We start from the raw sequence: 15,831 nt of genomic DNA, 5'->3' as shown, positions 1-15,831 counted from the left end.
CATGCAGATTATTCTGTCTGAAAGAGGTACAGCTGACCTGCACTTAAAACAACTTTGGGAGCCAACTTCAAGAGCAAAGTTCTTGTGTTCCATATATACTGCTGCAATTCTCCATTACCTAAACAGGTTTTATTTAAGGGAGGGGGCTCATGGATGATATATGCTACAACAATGAACTACGGTTAACCTAAACCAGGCACATGAAAACTTGGCCCTCCAGATGTTTTGAGACTACAATTCCCATCATCCCTGACCACTGGTCCTGTTAGCTAGGGATGATGGGTGTTGTAGTCCCAAAACATCTGGAGGGCCGAGTTTGCCTATGCCTGACCTAAACTATTGAGAGTAATCACATGCACATTTGTGTTGCATACCTCCCAACATTCCTCAGATGAAAATAGGGACATTTCTCACTCCCCACAACTGACCCTCCTCGGCCCCCCATTTTGGCCCATCCGCTGCCACAGAGCGTTTCCACCACCATAACACAAATCGAACACAGCACACACACCCTCCACTGTCCAAGGAAAAACCCCTTGCGCTTTGCTCCACCCCCCCCTTTCCACCCAAGGTGGCCTCTGCCTGCCCCTCAGAGCCAGTGTGTCACATTGGGTTGGGCGTTGATGGTAGCAGCCTCTCCTTCTCTTCACCCGTTCTCCACTACAAGCTGCCCAACGGTGGAGGCCAACAGTGGCGGCTATGGAAAGGCCATGGGATGTTCCCTCACAGCTGTTATTGCCACTGCTGGCCCTGCTTGAGACAAAGCAGTGGCTCATCCTTGTTCCCAAGTTCGGTGGCAGCAGTACTGGCAGGGAAATTAGGGACATTCCAGGATCAAATCAGGAGCCAGGATGGCTTTTGGTAATTCCAGGACTGACTGGAAAATAGGGACACTTGGAGGGTATGTTGCTGTGTTTTGATAGCAGTTTGTATCATATAAGGTGTGTTCTGCTTCACCTCTTTAAAGCCAGAGCAGAAAACATGTGCCGGGAATATCACTTAAGTAATTATCTTTGCAGCACTTATAAGGCATGAAAGAATGGGAATTAAACTCCCCTGGCAGATTAAAAATAGAAGGCTGCTTTGAACCTCTGAACCTCCTATAACACAATCAAACTTACTGCCAAAAATCCTCCGAAAGGTGCCACATGAGCAAGTGAAGATTAAAACTACAAAACTGTTTGTATGGAAAGCAAAACACGTACCTATCGGGCTTTGCGCCAATTCCGTTCCCTGCCAGAAGTTGAATGTTTCCATTATTGCAGCACAGTGAAAGGCAATATTTATTTGTGTCTGAAAACTTTACCCCACCCCACTAAACATAAAGATTTCTTTTTGACGGTGGCCAAATCACAACAGACTTTACATTTGCTCATGTGGTTGTGAGATTAGAAAACTCAGCCTTGGACACAGTGGCCTTAGTCTGCCATCTGCCCATGGAAGTTGGTGGAAAATAACACTGAGCAAATGAATCTTGGCAGGGAGTGCATATTCTCTCACCGAGTTTTCACCTTCACCTCCATAATTTAATTATGTACATAATGCATAGTGATAAGGGAAGAAATGAGTTCATGGTTAAAGGTGAACCTCCCTAATTTGCACCTTCCAAAAAAAATAAAAATAAAAAATGCATAAACCAAAACACTACCATCCTTTGAAACTCATGAATTTTGCAGGGCACTTCTCCAGTCGAGGAATGTTACACAAATGCACATACTGAGGCAAAGTGTGCATAAAAATGCATATGTTAGCAACCGTAGCTTAACAAAAATGCATTATATTAAGGAAATTGCTTTGCAAAAATGTGTATAATAGGCAAAAATGCATAGAAGCACGGGTACATTCACTCCAAAATCATGGCTGGATCTAGACACACCAAAAAAGCATTGTAAACCTCAAAGTGGGAAATCATGTTGGTGGAAGACGGACCTTCACAGCACCATCTGGTGTCACAGTGTTGGAACACATATAAAACGCTTTTTTCTTTACTAATGTAGCTGAGTTTCACAATTAATTGTCATGAGGACTTAAAATAAAAGAGGAAACTGACGCAGAAACACCAGTTTTTAAAGAGTGGAAAAACGGGGAACTGAAAGAAGCAGAAATTGACAGATTTGCCCATACCTGGTAATAAAAAGCATATGTTTATGCATTTATACATAGAATCATAGAGTTGGAAGAGACCCTGAGGATCATCTAGTCCAGGCATAGGCAAACTCGGCCCTCAAGATGTTTTGGGACTACAACTGCCATCATCCCTAGCTAACAGGACCAGTGGTCAGGGATGATGGGAATTGTAGTCTCAAAACATCTGGAGGGCCGAGTTGGCCTAAGCCTGATCTAGTCCAACCCCCTGCAATGCAGGAATATGCAGCTGTCCCATCAAACCCATCAAACCTGCATATATACATACATATATACATGCAACCAGGGAGGAGCAGGAGGCAAGGGAAGCCAACAGAAAAGCTTCCAACAGAAAAGCTTCCTAATCACACAAGGATTGGAAGGGGCAGAGTAGGCAGGGCACTCAGTTCTGGCACCTCTAAGGTGGGCACCATTGCCATTCAATGAGGATGGTGCTCATGGTGAGTTCCGGCACCTCTTTTTCTAGAAAATAGCACTGAGAGTAGGCCTTCCGTGGGATCTGGAAGCCTGATTGTGCATGCTTCCAGGTCCACTAGAAGTCTATGCATGCTGGCCTCCTCAGCCTAGAAAGCCATGCTCAATACGTGGGCATTGGGAGATGGGGAGCTGCACAATGCTGGGGACTGACTGGTGCCATAGTCCAGTGCTTCCCTTTCCAGTGCCAGACCCTCCTTCCCATAATAAACACATGACAGGAACTAGAGAGAGTGTTATGTACTGAGTTCAATAGGTTCCAAAATGTAGCAGTCTGATCGGTCCTAGAACAATAGGATCCAGAATGCAGCAGTCTGATTGGTCTGCAGGAGCCACCCAATCCACTCCAGGTGGAAGTGAATCCGCAACTTGATTGGCCTACAGGAGAATCCCGGTTCTTATGGTTCTTAAAGGCCTTTAAGAACCATATTGTCAGAAAATCACTGTTTAATGTCTGGACAAAATATAAAGACTTGTTGGAAAATAAAACTCCAAGGTGGCTTTCACCTTTGGAAGCTAAGGTCCGAAAAAGACCCAATATGGAGGCTAAATGGCCAAAATATTGGGAAATACTAGAAAAAGATGGAGACAATTGGAAATTGCAGAGTTTGGAGAAAATGAAGGATAAAGTGCGAGACTGGTTACATTACGCTCAGATTAAAGAAGTTTTTTAAAATGATAAGAAACTAGGGTTCCAGGTGGAGAAATCGAAACTAGAAACAGAATTGTTAGAACCAAAGTCTAAGGTACTTTCAAGGATGTATAACTTGCTGTTAAAATGGAATACACAAGATGAAATGGTTAAATCGGCTATGATAAGGTGGGCGCAGGACATTGGGTATAATATCATGTTTGAGGACTGGGAAAGGTTGTGGAGCACTGGGTTGAACTTTACTGCATGTAATGCTTTGAAAGAAAATGTAATGAAAATGATATATAGATGGTATATGACCCCAGTCAAACTTGCAAAAATATACCACCTGTCTGATAATAAGTGTTGGAAATGTAAAGAGAGTGAAGGAACATTCTTCCACCTCTGGTGGACCTGCCCTAAAGTGAAGGCGTTCTGGGAAATGATTTATAATGAACTGAAAAAGGTATTTAAGTATACCTTCACAAAGAAACCAGAGGCCTTTCTTTTGGGTATTGTCGGCCAAGGGGTGGTAAAGAAGGACTTGACATTTTTTATGTACGCAACAACAGCAGCAAGGATACTTCTTGCAAAGCACTGGAAAGCTCAAGATCTACCCACACTAGAAGAATGGCAGATGCAACTGATAGACTATATGGAACTGGCCGAGATGACCGGCAGAATCCGTGACCTGGGAGAGGAGAAGATGGAGGAGGACTGGAAGAAATTCAAGATTTATTTACAAAAACATTGTAATTTGAGTGAATGTTAAGCAGGATGCTAGATCATAAATAATTGAGCACCACTAAATTGGATGATTTAAGATAATAAGTGAGATTGAGAAAATATAAACTTTTTTGAGAATTACAAGATTATAAATATACAGATGGGACATAAGAATGTAAATAAGATAATAAACTGCTGGCAAAAAGTTACAACGATGAAAGTGGGAGCGGGAGATGTGAGGAAGTCCGAAGAAAATGTGAAATTATGTTAAGACATATGTTATATTATTTGTTATATCTATTTCTATTTGAAACCCTAATAAATATTTATATAAAAAAAAAATACAGGAGAATCCCGGAATTAGCCAATCACGTGGGGCCCATTGTGTAAATAATGTATATAAAGCAGACAGTTTGGGGAAACTTCCATTTCTCGCTACTATGAGCTGAATAAAGAGCATTAAATCCACACTCGACTCCGAGTATATTTCACAGAGGAGAGACAATGTAGAGGAGTAAGGTAAAAAGCACTCTGCATGTGAGCAAACTTAAGGAATGGTGTAGGATAGGTGACCTTTGTGTAAGTTATTGTGTGTTTGGTGGGGGGACTGTTTGCATCAGTTTATTCATGTGAGAGGGACCTGTGTGTACCTGTAGCCCCTATCCAGGACCAGGCCTTAGTCTTTCTGATTTTGTTGTCTCTTGCACATACCCAGCTTTGCTTGTGTATCCTCAAAAAGTATCATGGGGCAAAAGTATCATGTAGCAGGCAAACAAAAATACAAAATTCCCTGATGATTAAATTCAGGCGCCTTCTTCATCATCAGTTAAGCTTCTCTTCAAGCACAACCTTTCTATTTAAAAATAGGATCCCCGTGAGGTCCCACACATTTAAATATGCAACCAACAATTTTAGAGCACAACTCACAGGCAGACAGAATGTGAGGAAGGCTCTCAGTATGGTGGCATTTGATGCGCAACTAGCACAGCAATCTCCCAAAATAAACCGTTTTAGGATCAGTTTTATGACAGGTCAGATTATCAGCTCAAACCAAACATTTGTCTTTTTAAAAATCCTTTTAAGTAAAATTGATGCAGCTCAATTTGGGACAGACAAGGCAATTACAACTTTCTTGGACAAATCCAGTAAGCCGATGGAGATATTTCAAAGACGCTCTGTGGAAAATGATACGCATCCAAGGTGGGGGGGAGGGGGGATGTGAGAGAAGGACTCATATAACACGGATGCTGAACAGCTTATAGCACATACCCAGGGTGAAAAAATAAATCACTTCTTTTATTTTCAGCTTTCATTATTCATAAGGTCATATTCCTTTCCCCTTAACACAACTATTTTTAAAACTTGTGGAAAACAAAACAAAGAATGGATATGGGGCAATCTGTTCCATCTGCCTGGATGAGCAGGGAACTAAATGAATACCATAGGACACCTGGTGTTTCCATACCATATTCAACGCTAACATTTCTAACTTTCCCCAATTATATATCAGGTTGTCATGACCCCAGATGACCCTAAAGCCACAGTATCTTGTAAACTTTAGCAACTTTAGCTCTTTGGACAGAGAAAGCCTGTCACACTCTGGTAACAACTAGCCTACCTAGACATGTCTTTTAAAATTTATTTTGTACATTTTTAAAACCACTGGTTTCATTTATATATTTTTGTTTTTATTGAAATCTTTCATGGATATTTTATAGCATTTTACGCAAACTACTTAGAGACTTTTTAATGAAATGACATGTTGCTAAATCAATCATTCAATCTACAAGTGGACCAAAGGTTTGCAAAAACAAACTTTTCCAATGTGTGTGAGCATGACTGTATGCGTGTGCAAAAGATTTTGAACCTCTGAATTCGGAGGCAATTTCAGGGGTGAGGAGTAAATTTTTCAGATAGCTAGTGTATGTTGACTACAGCCGTGAGCAAAGGCAGCTCCCCCAATAAGACAGCTGTGAAGATGAAGATAATGAATATCTAAACCACTTCTTTACTTCACTCAGTTACAGTTATGGTTACAGCTATGGTTGTTGCTTTCCTCCTTTGATTGATTTGTGCACCTTGTTGACTTTTTGCAGTTGTATTTTTGAAAACTAATAAACATATGGTAAAACTAATACACACACCTGGAATAATGTCACTGCAAGTGGCATCCAAAGTACATTTTTCAGCCATTGTTTTTTTAATGAGGAAAAGGAGATAGCCGCCATCTTTGCTTTTATCACAAAGTATGTATCTAAAGTATTCAAGGTATTACCGAAAGTGCATAAAAGCCCTTAAAACACCCTAGGAGCTGGTTACCTGAAGGATCACCTTGTCTCTTATACACTGGCCAGATTGCTGTGATCACTTGGAGAAGTCCTCTGTCTCACACTTATTTTATGCCCTCTTGTTTTCCATGCAAGCCAAGGCTTTACAGCAAACTGGCACCAGCAATTTGGAACACTTCCTATTAAATTCCAGCAGGCACTGTTAATTCTGATATTTCATCACCTACTGAAAAACATTTTTGTTTCTCCAAGCATTTTTAGGGAATTAATTTGATTCAGTGCTAGTCATTTGTTCTGGGTTTTATAGCTTTATGGTATTTTAATGATTTTATCATACACTGCCTTTAAAAATAAATAAATGCTTTGCTGGCCTTTAAATATCCCCCACACCACCACCCCAACTGAAGACATGTCTTTCCAATTCACCACCACCAAATGCCATAGTAAAATTGGGAATGAGAACTTTGTTAAACTAACATCCCTGTTAAGAGTACTGCAAAGTGTTGTATGCAAGTTGCCTTCGAAGAATATCTGGAAACTTCAATTAGCTCAAAATACAGCCAGTTTTGGGATAATAATGCAATGTGCGTAAAGTTGGTGCAATTTCTCTACTTAGGTTTTGAAAACTTTTGTTTGTGACATTTATTTATGTCTTGAATATGGTTTTTATGCTTGTTTGTGATATTTACTTATTTAAAATACAAAATACAAATACAGTCACTAGACAGTTGACTTCAACAGTCTGGAAAGAAAATATATTGGTGTTCTAAAACCAACTAACTGGCTCCTGGTCTGTTTTATAGCACAATTCAAATCATAGCTCTCTACAGATTGGCATTTGAATATCTAAAGCACTGATTTCTTGTCACATGAATTGGCCCATGTCAAGAGACATGGAGACATCATGGAGAGAGTGGTCAGATGAGCAGCAGCTGTGGGAGGAGATTGGGGAGTTGGAGGAGCCTGATGCAGAGGAAAGCCCTAGAGGAATGCTGGGAGGGCCCTTATGGCTTGGGAAGCAGAGAATTGGATTTGGGGACAGGGCTAAGCAGAAGAGTGACCCACCTCTGGGCCATCAGATACCATTAGCATAACAGAAGTGTGGTTGGCTTGGTGTCTCCCCATGGCTTTCAGGGAGAAGGCATCTAGGGGTAGATCTGGATTCAAGTTGTCCCATTGCCTCCATCTCTATTTCCAAGGATGCAAAGATGACTGCACCAGCAGGAACAGACGGTGCAAACTTTTTGTACTCATAAGGATGCCCACTTGCTTGCCTGGTGCCAAGATTAGGGGGCATGTCAAGTGTTGGAACAACTAATAATAATAATAATAATAATAATAATTTTTTATTTGTACCCCACCCTCCCCAGCCGTAGCCGGACTCAGAGCATCATATATATGCATAATACAATATGCATAAAAACAAGCAATCAATCGATTAAAATGCATCCCAAAAGTAATTCAAATAAATTAAAGTTAAAGTTAAAACCGAACAAATGACAATCCTCAGGTTAAAATTGAAAGTGGTTAATACTTGCCAGGACCAACTGTTTCCACTGATATTATAAGGACCTGTAAGTGGTAAGTTTACACCTAGCCATATATTGTAGAGCTCTGCCATGCCTTAGGAATGTGTAGCCTGCACCCAAGCCTATGTTGGGACAGTGTACTGATTTTTGCAACAGAGCCTTTCATCACAAACTGATAGTTTGCAGAGGGCTTTAAAAATTAGTCAGAGAGCTGCATACAGGCCCAGAACCACACATTGCCCACCTCTGATGTATGGGTTGAGATTATCATGGCTGCAACCCTTTGACCCTGCAGTTATTGTGCTTTCTCACAGCTCACTGCAGAAAAGCAATGGCAGGTTTTCCAATTCACAGGTCCCCACCACCCCCATTAAGCACTAAAGCAAGGTTTGTATCTAATGTAGCACTGAGTAACCATCCTGCCAGTGTAAGGATTTGTGTTTGTGCAGCAGGATGTCCACTGTCCTCTGCCTGCACATGCCCCATTTGCTCTGGAAGGTTAGGGGAACACCTAGAACAGATTTAGGTAGTGCACAGAGGGAGGAAGAAGAAAAGTCCTGTTTCAAAAGTGTAAATCCTTGGAGTTTCTCAGCACTACATTGGACACTTTTCCTGTTTGTCCCTTTCCTGGATCTATTCAAAATAGTCAGGAACTACTTGTTCGTCTAATTTTAGCATCCTCCAAAGTACACATACCTTTTCATCCCTGGCTAATTTGACATTAAGTGTTTAAGTGATAAGGAGGGAAGAAAACAACATAACTTGTTTGAATGTCAGACATCGAATGATGCCAAGGCACTGCTTGATTAAACCGAAAGCTGCAGATAGACTCGCAGCCCAAAATAATCTGCCCCAGGATGAACTTGAATCTGTATCTTCAGTGCAATCCTGAGGCAGCAGTCTTGAAGTTGGTTAGGACCTCAGCTGACCTTAGAAGTTCAGAAGTAAAGATGAACCTCAGATATAAGATGGATGGTCAACAATGCTAAATTTTGGGGGGCTGGAGATGGAGATGGTGGTGGCAAAGAGATAAGTGCCTACTAGACAATGTGGGAACATAACTTGAAAAATATTGGGAGAGTAAGAAGAACCTAAATGAGAGGTATGTGAAAGAACTATTAGAAAAAGAAGTGGGCAACTTAATGTTAGAAGCTTGTGGTAGGTGTGGCCTGCACATATTCATTCATGTGCACATAGTCTCTCTCTCTCTCTCTCTCTCTCTCTCTCACACACACACACACACACACACTCCCTCACAAACACTTAAAAATGGGGAGAGTGCAATCCTCACTCTCCCATACCCTCCAATAAGGACATCTGTAATTATTCCATAACAACAACAACAACAACAACAACAACAACAACAACAACAACAATAATAATAATAATATTTATACCCTGCCCATCTGACTGGGTTGCCCCAGTCACTCTGAGCAGCTTCCAGCATACATAAAAACATAATAAAACATTAAGCATTTTAAAAAACTTTCCTATACAGGGCTGCTTACTTAGCTCCTTGGCTCGTGGGTCACATAACTCTATACCCTCCAACATTTCTCCGATGAAAATAAGGACATTCTAAGGAAAAGCAGGACATTTCAGGATCAAATCAGAAACCAGGATGGCTTCTATAACTCCAGGGCTGTCCCTGGAAAACAGGGACACCTTGAGGGTCCGATCTCAAAAGCTCTCCTTGCTGAAACAGAGAAGGCTGGACCACTCCCTACTTCAGCAGGGAGAGAAAGCACTTTCAAAATGCTGGTAGTGCTGGTGCAAGGAGTTATCTCCACTGCTGAAGGTTATTCTGCCACAACCAATACTTTACCTTCCTGTTTATTTCCATCATCCTGGTTTGAAAAATTCAATTTCAGGCCAGAATATCAGTGCAAAATATCAAGAAGTAGAAAAGTTGTTAGATCAGTTGTCTTGAGCTATGCTTATGGTGAAAAAGAAGGACTAATTGCACAGTTGCACAGCCATTTTTCTGCAGTCATTGCACGTTGACTGTGCCATTTTGGGCTGAGCTGGCTGTGTGTGTGAGCATACTAACGCCATATGCTGAAGTCGGCGTAGATATGATTTTGGAATGAAAAACAGATAATTCTTTTGGGAAGTTGTGTTGAATGCTAGGTTCAACAAGCAATAACTTCAGGTTTAATTAAACTTTGAAGTCCAAGTGGAATGCTCTTGGGGGTAAGGGAGGTAGGGAAAAGCAACCCAATGCCTATTAATACCACAAACATTTCAGTCAGAATCCCTAGATCTTCACCACAGTGCTAATTGTAAAGCACTAAGCTGTTGGTTTATATTAGCGATAGAGGGACATGCCTCTTTATTTTCAGCATGTCTATTTTTATAAAGATTGCAGCTTGGTAATGGTCCTTAAATACATGCTGGAGTAATGGGGTAGGCTGCATGAGGATTGCTTCTGAATACCTTGTGAACTTATTAGCCAACATGGCACAATTAGGGGCGGTGATCTCACTGAAGGAACAAGAATTGTGTAATCTAATACCCTATCGTATTAGCTCACCATTGAAATAAATAATTAGGAGGCAAAAGAACCAAAAACAAAGCACCTACCTAACATGAAATACTTGGGAGTATTACTAGCCAATCTTTCCAACAAGAGTTCATACCAGCGCAATAATTACTGTCGTGACAATGTAACCAGAAACAAATTAACACTAACCATATATGACATTTGAAAAGTTATTGTACTCAGTGCTGTATAAAACTTCTGCTAGTTTCAGTGCTAGTTTCTAAGATCTGTTCAAAACTTTTCAGACATCATACACACTATTCAAAAGCAAGCAAAAAAGATAAACTGTTCAAATGATCTGTATTTCTTATTCTTAATTACTAGTTTTGCTTCTAGGCCCTCTTCTGTGTTCTTGCCTTAAGTTGTTGAATGCATGAAGTGAGGTCCGCTCACACAACGAGACCCCCCCCCCATCTCACCCACCTGCATACCCCCACAACCCTTAAATCTGCTCCGGGCGTTGGGGACACCCCAAGAACAGGCTCAGGGGAGCACAAGGGGAGGGCCTCATTTCCCACCACACTGAATTCCTCTCGCATTGAATTCCACCCGGTGATTTTAAACATCCATGGCAATTTCAGTTCTCACTTCAATCCTACATTTGCACAGTGTCATAAATGCTACCTTTAGATGGTGTGCTATCTCTTTACAACAAAACCTTCGTGCCCTCCAGATGTTTTGGATGTCCCCTCCTGTCAGCCCCAGACAGCAAAGGTCAGAGAATTGTGCTTCAAAACATGTGGAATGCATCAGGTTCAGGAAGGCTGTGTTAAATATTATGATGTACTTGAGCTGCTATGAAAATGACGATTGCTGTTTTAATTTAAAAATGCTGATGCACTCAGGAATTAGAGAGAGAGAGAGAGAGAGAGAGATTTTCATGCAGCGGGTGCTATTAACTTCAATGGGGTTTGTTCAGATCAAACCAAGGTTTACTTCCAACAAAGTGGAATTGGGAGTGCAATCTTGAATGAACTCTGTGCTGCAGTTTGGGGTTTGATCTCGAGCTGCAATCATTATGATTAGGTGCTGAAAATGTATCCATGTGGTGTTTATCCAATATATCAGAGTGTGTGGTGTTTGCGTGCACAAACCTGATCAGTCCACAGCCGCTCAGCTAGAAGTCCACACAAACTAACAAAGCAAAGCCAGTGAGTGCCACAGGTTGAGAGAGTGGTGTGAGATTCCAAGTATTGGCCATTTTGCTGTTGTTGTTGATTCTAAAATAACATTTAAATGCCACTCATGTGTTCTTGCTCCCTCTCAGCCCTGTATCAATAAATGCCATGCTGTATCTATAATCTCCACATAAAATCCATGTCTTGAGAGGGAAGCAGTTTCTGTTCACCGCTCACACAGGAATGCCTTGCTTCCCACTCACATGAACACAGAGAATAATGCCCAACCCACTTACCTTTCCTAATGTTCAGAACTCTGTGAGAGAACCGCAGCCTCTTTGTCACTGAAAAATCTTTATAGTCCTCTCCACACAGACTTGGTTTTGCTTGGTTTTCTTTGCGAGACAAAGTTCCCAGTCCCCTGAATACAGAGTCTAGTGGAGACCAGCTCCACTGAAACACGCACCTCTCCCTTCTCTCAAGTGAGTGGATTGAGACAGCTGGTTTTATTTTAGCCCTGCGTGCAGAGCATGGCACTTGGCACCTATTTTTAGGGGCTGAGGCCTGATGAGCCAGTGCCTGAGTCGACTACTAGCTCTAGGAACCTGTTAGTAAAGGCCATCTTAGAGTGTCCTTTTGTCATATCTCTATGCATGGCATAAGCACTTGTTCAGTCAATCAAAGTTTCACTTACCTAACCCTCTAGTCATTCCTCCTTAAGTTTTTCCCCCCTATATAAAACAAGAACTCCAATTATCCTACCAAAATAGGAACAACCCCACAATGCTTTAGATTAACATTTCTACCCCTTTCCCCTTAATTTATGCATACCAAGTTATTTTGTGAGGGAATTTTTATTATTATTTTAAACTCCTATTCTACCAAACAATATATATCATTTATTTAATGAAGGTTATACAGCAGGTTATTTTGTGAGGGAATTGTTTCCTTTAACCAAGAAGTCCATATTTTTTAGGAAGTAGCACATTAAACTCTGGGGATGTGCATGAAAAAAAGCACTGGGAGAAGAGGTAGGCAGCCAGGTGAGAGCTGTGGGAGTCTGCCTTTCTTTCTAGGAATGATATGATATGCATGACATAAATGTGATAGTTAAAGAATAACTAAAAAGACTTTTTATTCTCTTTTCTCCTATCTGCTTTCTGTTTTGTATTTTCTTATGAGTTTGAATTTTCATGTTTAATATGTTAAAAATAACTTTCAATAAAATTGATATTATTATTTTAAAATGAAATTGACCCTGACTGGAACAGGGTTTTTTTAATTTTTAACCTGAGCCAAAACTCAGTCCCACAACTTGCTCAAAGTTCAAAGTGAAGTAGCCATGAGTGCATTTTTTTTCCTGGTCACCTCTGCATCACGACTCTCTATTCCCAAGCCTGTGAGGTTGATAATAGATTCACCAGTGAAACTCTGCTTACTGTGAAATATGAATTGAATTTGGAGGAAGGGTCATCAGTCAAAACATCTGAGGAATGTTGATAGGGTTTTGAGAAAAGGAGTGAAGCTCCTCACAGGAATTCCACACATCCCAAGGCTGTCATGCCAAGTTTTGCCTGTACTGTATTGTCGGGAGCACCCTGATCAGGTGAAACATTTGTGGAATTTGGAGGGAAGACCATTTGTGTAAGTCTAGCCAAATGTCTAGATCAGGGTGGTGGTAGCAGTTTCATGCATACATACAAGTGTATCTTCTAAGTTAGAAAATACAGCTTCTAGACAGGAGCATACATTAGTACATTTCTTTTAAGCATTGAGGATATCATGGAAAGCTTAGAGGCAAACCAGTCAGAAAGTTAGACAAAAAACTTTATTGTCTCTCTCTAGCAAAAACAGAGGTGACACAGGGAATGCCTGACTCCCGCAAATACAACTAAGTAAAGTGCCACCTAGTGAGTTGACTGTATAATTACCCCTAACCACAAAGAGGGCAGCCACACTTTCCAATTCTATCGTAAAGCTAATTTTATACACAAGGAAGAATGAGTACTGAGTATTAAAATGAAACAATGGCGTGGATCCCAGGCCAGTAAATGCTTTCACTATTTTCACACAGGATGGTGACAAAGTATGCCTTTATTTGGATCCCTAAATTATCTATCACCTTTTTGTCATGTATTAGCATGATCAAGGAACATAATCCAGGGCAGGACTAAACAAATATAGGGTGATGATTATCAGTTCTCGAATTAGCAAACCCCCCCCCCCATGAATAGAGGGATCCTTTATAAAATTTAGAATTCTTGACTACCTAACTCTGCCTAAAAAGTCCTGTTGCACTGATTGATCTTGTTCTGCACACACAACAATTCCACCCTCAATATTTATTTTATCCCCCCCCCCAAAAAAGTTACATACTCTGGTATATTTCCAGGATGATATATAATCATCCTATATTCAATTTAAAGTCAAGTTTTCAATAGTTCTGCACTCAACTTGTGAGTCACATCCTTGATTAAGTGAAGGAAGGTTCATTAAGGAGATGAACAGCTAATAGGAATAAGAGGCCTCTTACCAAACCTCTCACTACCCACCTTTAGTTTTCCTGGCATCTTATTCCATAAACTATGGAACAATAGAATCATAAAATTGTAGAGTTGGAAGGGACCTTAAGGGTCATCTAGTCCAACTCCCTGCAATGCAAGAACCTCAACTCTCAGGCCCCCATCCAACTTGAAACCATACTGTACCCTGATTAGCTCTGCAAATGTGCTAGTAGTTTTACTGCTGCACCACTAGGAATGGCATGGATGTCATGGAGCCAAGATACCATCTGCTTATTTATGTATGACATCTGTCTGCTGCCCCATAACTTAGAGTTCCCTGAGTAGCTTACAATACTTAAAAGAAGAAAGAAATACAAATTGATACATGCAATCATACCAAGGGGTAGAGCTCCCCTTCTCAACCATTATCTTATAGATCATCTTTGTGCTCTACCACCTCTCCTGGGGAGCTTTTGTACATCCTTGGTTTGTTTTGAAGTGAATGCCTTCATACCCATCTTACTTTTCATTGGAGCTGCTTCCTACCAGCACTGCCTCTCTGTTAATCAATTCATAAACACAGAAGTGGGGACCCTTTCTCAGCTCAAGGGCCACATTGCAGCCTGGATAGCTCAGTTGGTTAGAGTGTGGCGCTGGTAACGCCAAGGCTGCAGGTTCGATCCCTGTATAGGACAGCTGCATATTCCTGTACTGCAGGCGTTTGGACTAGATGATCCTCAGAGTCACTTCCAACTCTACAATTCAGTGATTCTATTATTCCTTTCTGAGAGCAACATACCAATGGTGGGTGGGAACAGAGGCAGAAGTGGGCGGAGAATGAAATGTGGATTTTACCTTTGTACAGTAGGCTAGCTACTCCACACCCCACTCTATCCTCCCTCCATGCATGATCAGAGCTCAAGGCCAGGCAAAAACAATCAAGAAGGTTGCAAAGCCCGTCGGAGTGAGTAGTGTGGCTCAGGAGGGTGTGTGGCCTAAGGACCAGTCAGGGAATCCTGGTTCCCTGTTTGGCCCCCAGATCTGAGGATGTCACACTTTGGGAAGTCTCAGCTGTTTGTCTCTCTCTACCCCACTTTTTTGGTAGGAAGCTTAACAAACTTCAGTTTTGTTCCCCAGTTAGTAAGCATGCATTAAAACCATATGAACGGTAGCTAAGATTCATCAAGTAAGTTAGAGGTATGATCCAGCAGCCATCAAGCATGCAGATTGCTTCTCAGCTTTGCCTCCACTAGATATTTGGTTGAGTCAATTAAAGCAATTAAAGCCTGAAGTAATTAAGGACAGCGATCCATGCTGATTGATCACATGGTGCCTGATGGCAGCGTTTTCACACATTTATGGAAGGAGGCTGCAATTATCCTGCGAGGAACACAGACCCTGTGACCTGAGAGTGGGGGGGAAAGTAGCCTTGTTTTCACTGTCTTTCTCTTTTTTACTCAAGGATTTCTATGTTGACAGATGCACCCAGGATGGTAGGAACAGGCCCAAATGGTGAAAAGGAAAAGAAGGGGGAAAGATGATAAATCTGTTAAAGGTGGGACTTAAATCCCGGAGACATAAAATAAGACACAAAATACACAACACACACACACACTCTCTCTCTCATACAACTAAAATGTCTGGCAAGAGGGTTTAAAACAATAATAAATAAGAATTCTAATCTTGTTTACCAATGTGACAATGACTGATGTGTGTACCGACATCAGCTCTCCAAATGCTTGTCAGATTTAAGGAAATACGTGTTTCTATCTGTTGCTGAAATAAATTCCCTGGAACAAGGGCATAGAATCCAAGTCCTCTAGCATACAATCTGGGATAAATGAGCAATCACTCTGGGCATGACATTGTTATAA

General features: G+C 41.1%; 1 protein-coding gene across 1 annotated transcript in view; it reads right to left on the bottom strand.

Annotated features, from left to right (window-relative positions):
* The window catches only part of XIRP2 (xin actin binding repeat containing 2), a 77,337-nt gene extending 65,453 nt beyond the window's left edge, over positions 1 to 11,884 (bottom strand). Inside the window, exon 1 of the mRNA XM_081023151.1 lies at positions 11,750 to 11,884. The gene's annotated coding sequence lies outside the window, so the exon portion shown is untranslated. The remainder of the gene's footprint in view (positions 1 to 11,749) is intronic.
* Positions 11,885 to 15,831: the final 3,947 nt, after the last annotated feature.

Source organism: Podarcis pityusensis (assembly GCF_964106645.2).
Source record: "Podarcis pityusensis genome assembly, chromosome: 1".
Classification (NCBI taxonomy): Eukaryota; Metazoa; Chordata; class Lepidosauria; order Squamata; family Lacertidae; genus Podarcis; species Podarcis pityusensis.
This window is presented reverse-complemented; position numbering and strand designations above follow the sequence as displayed.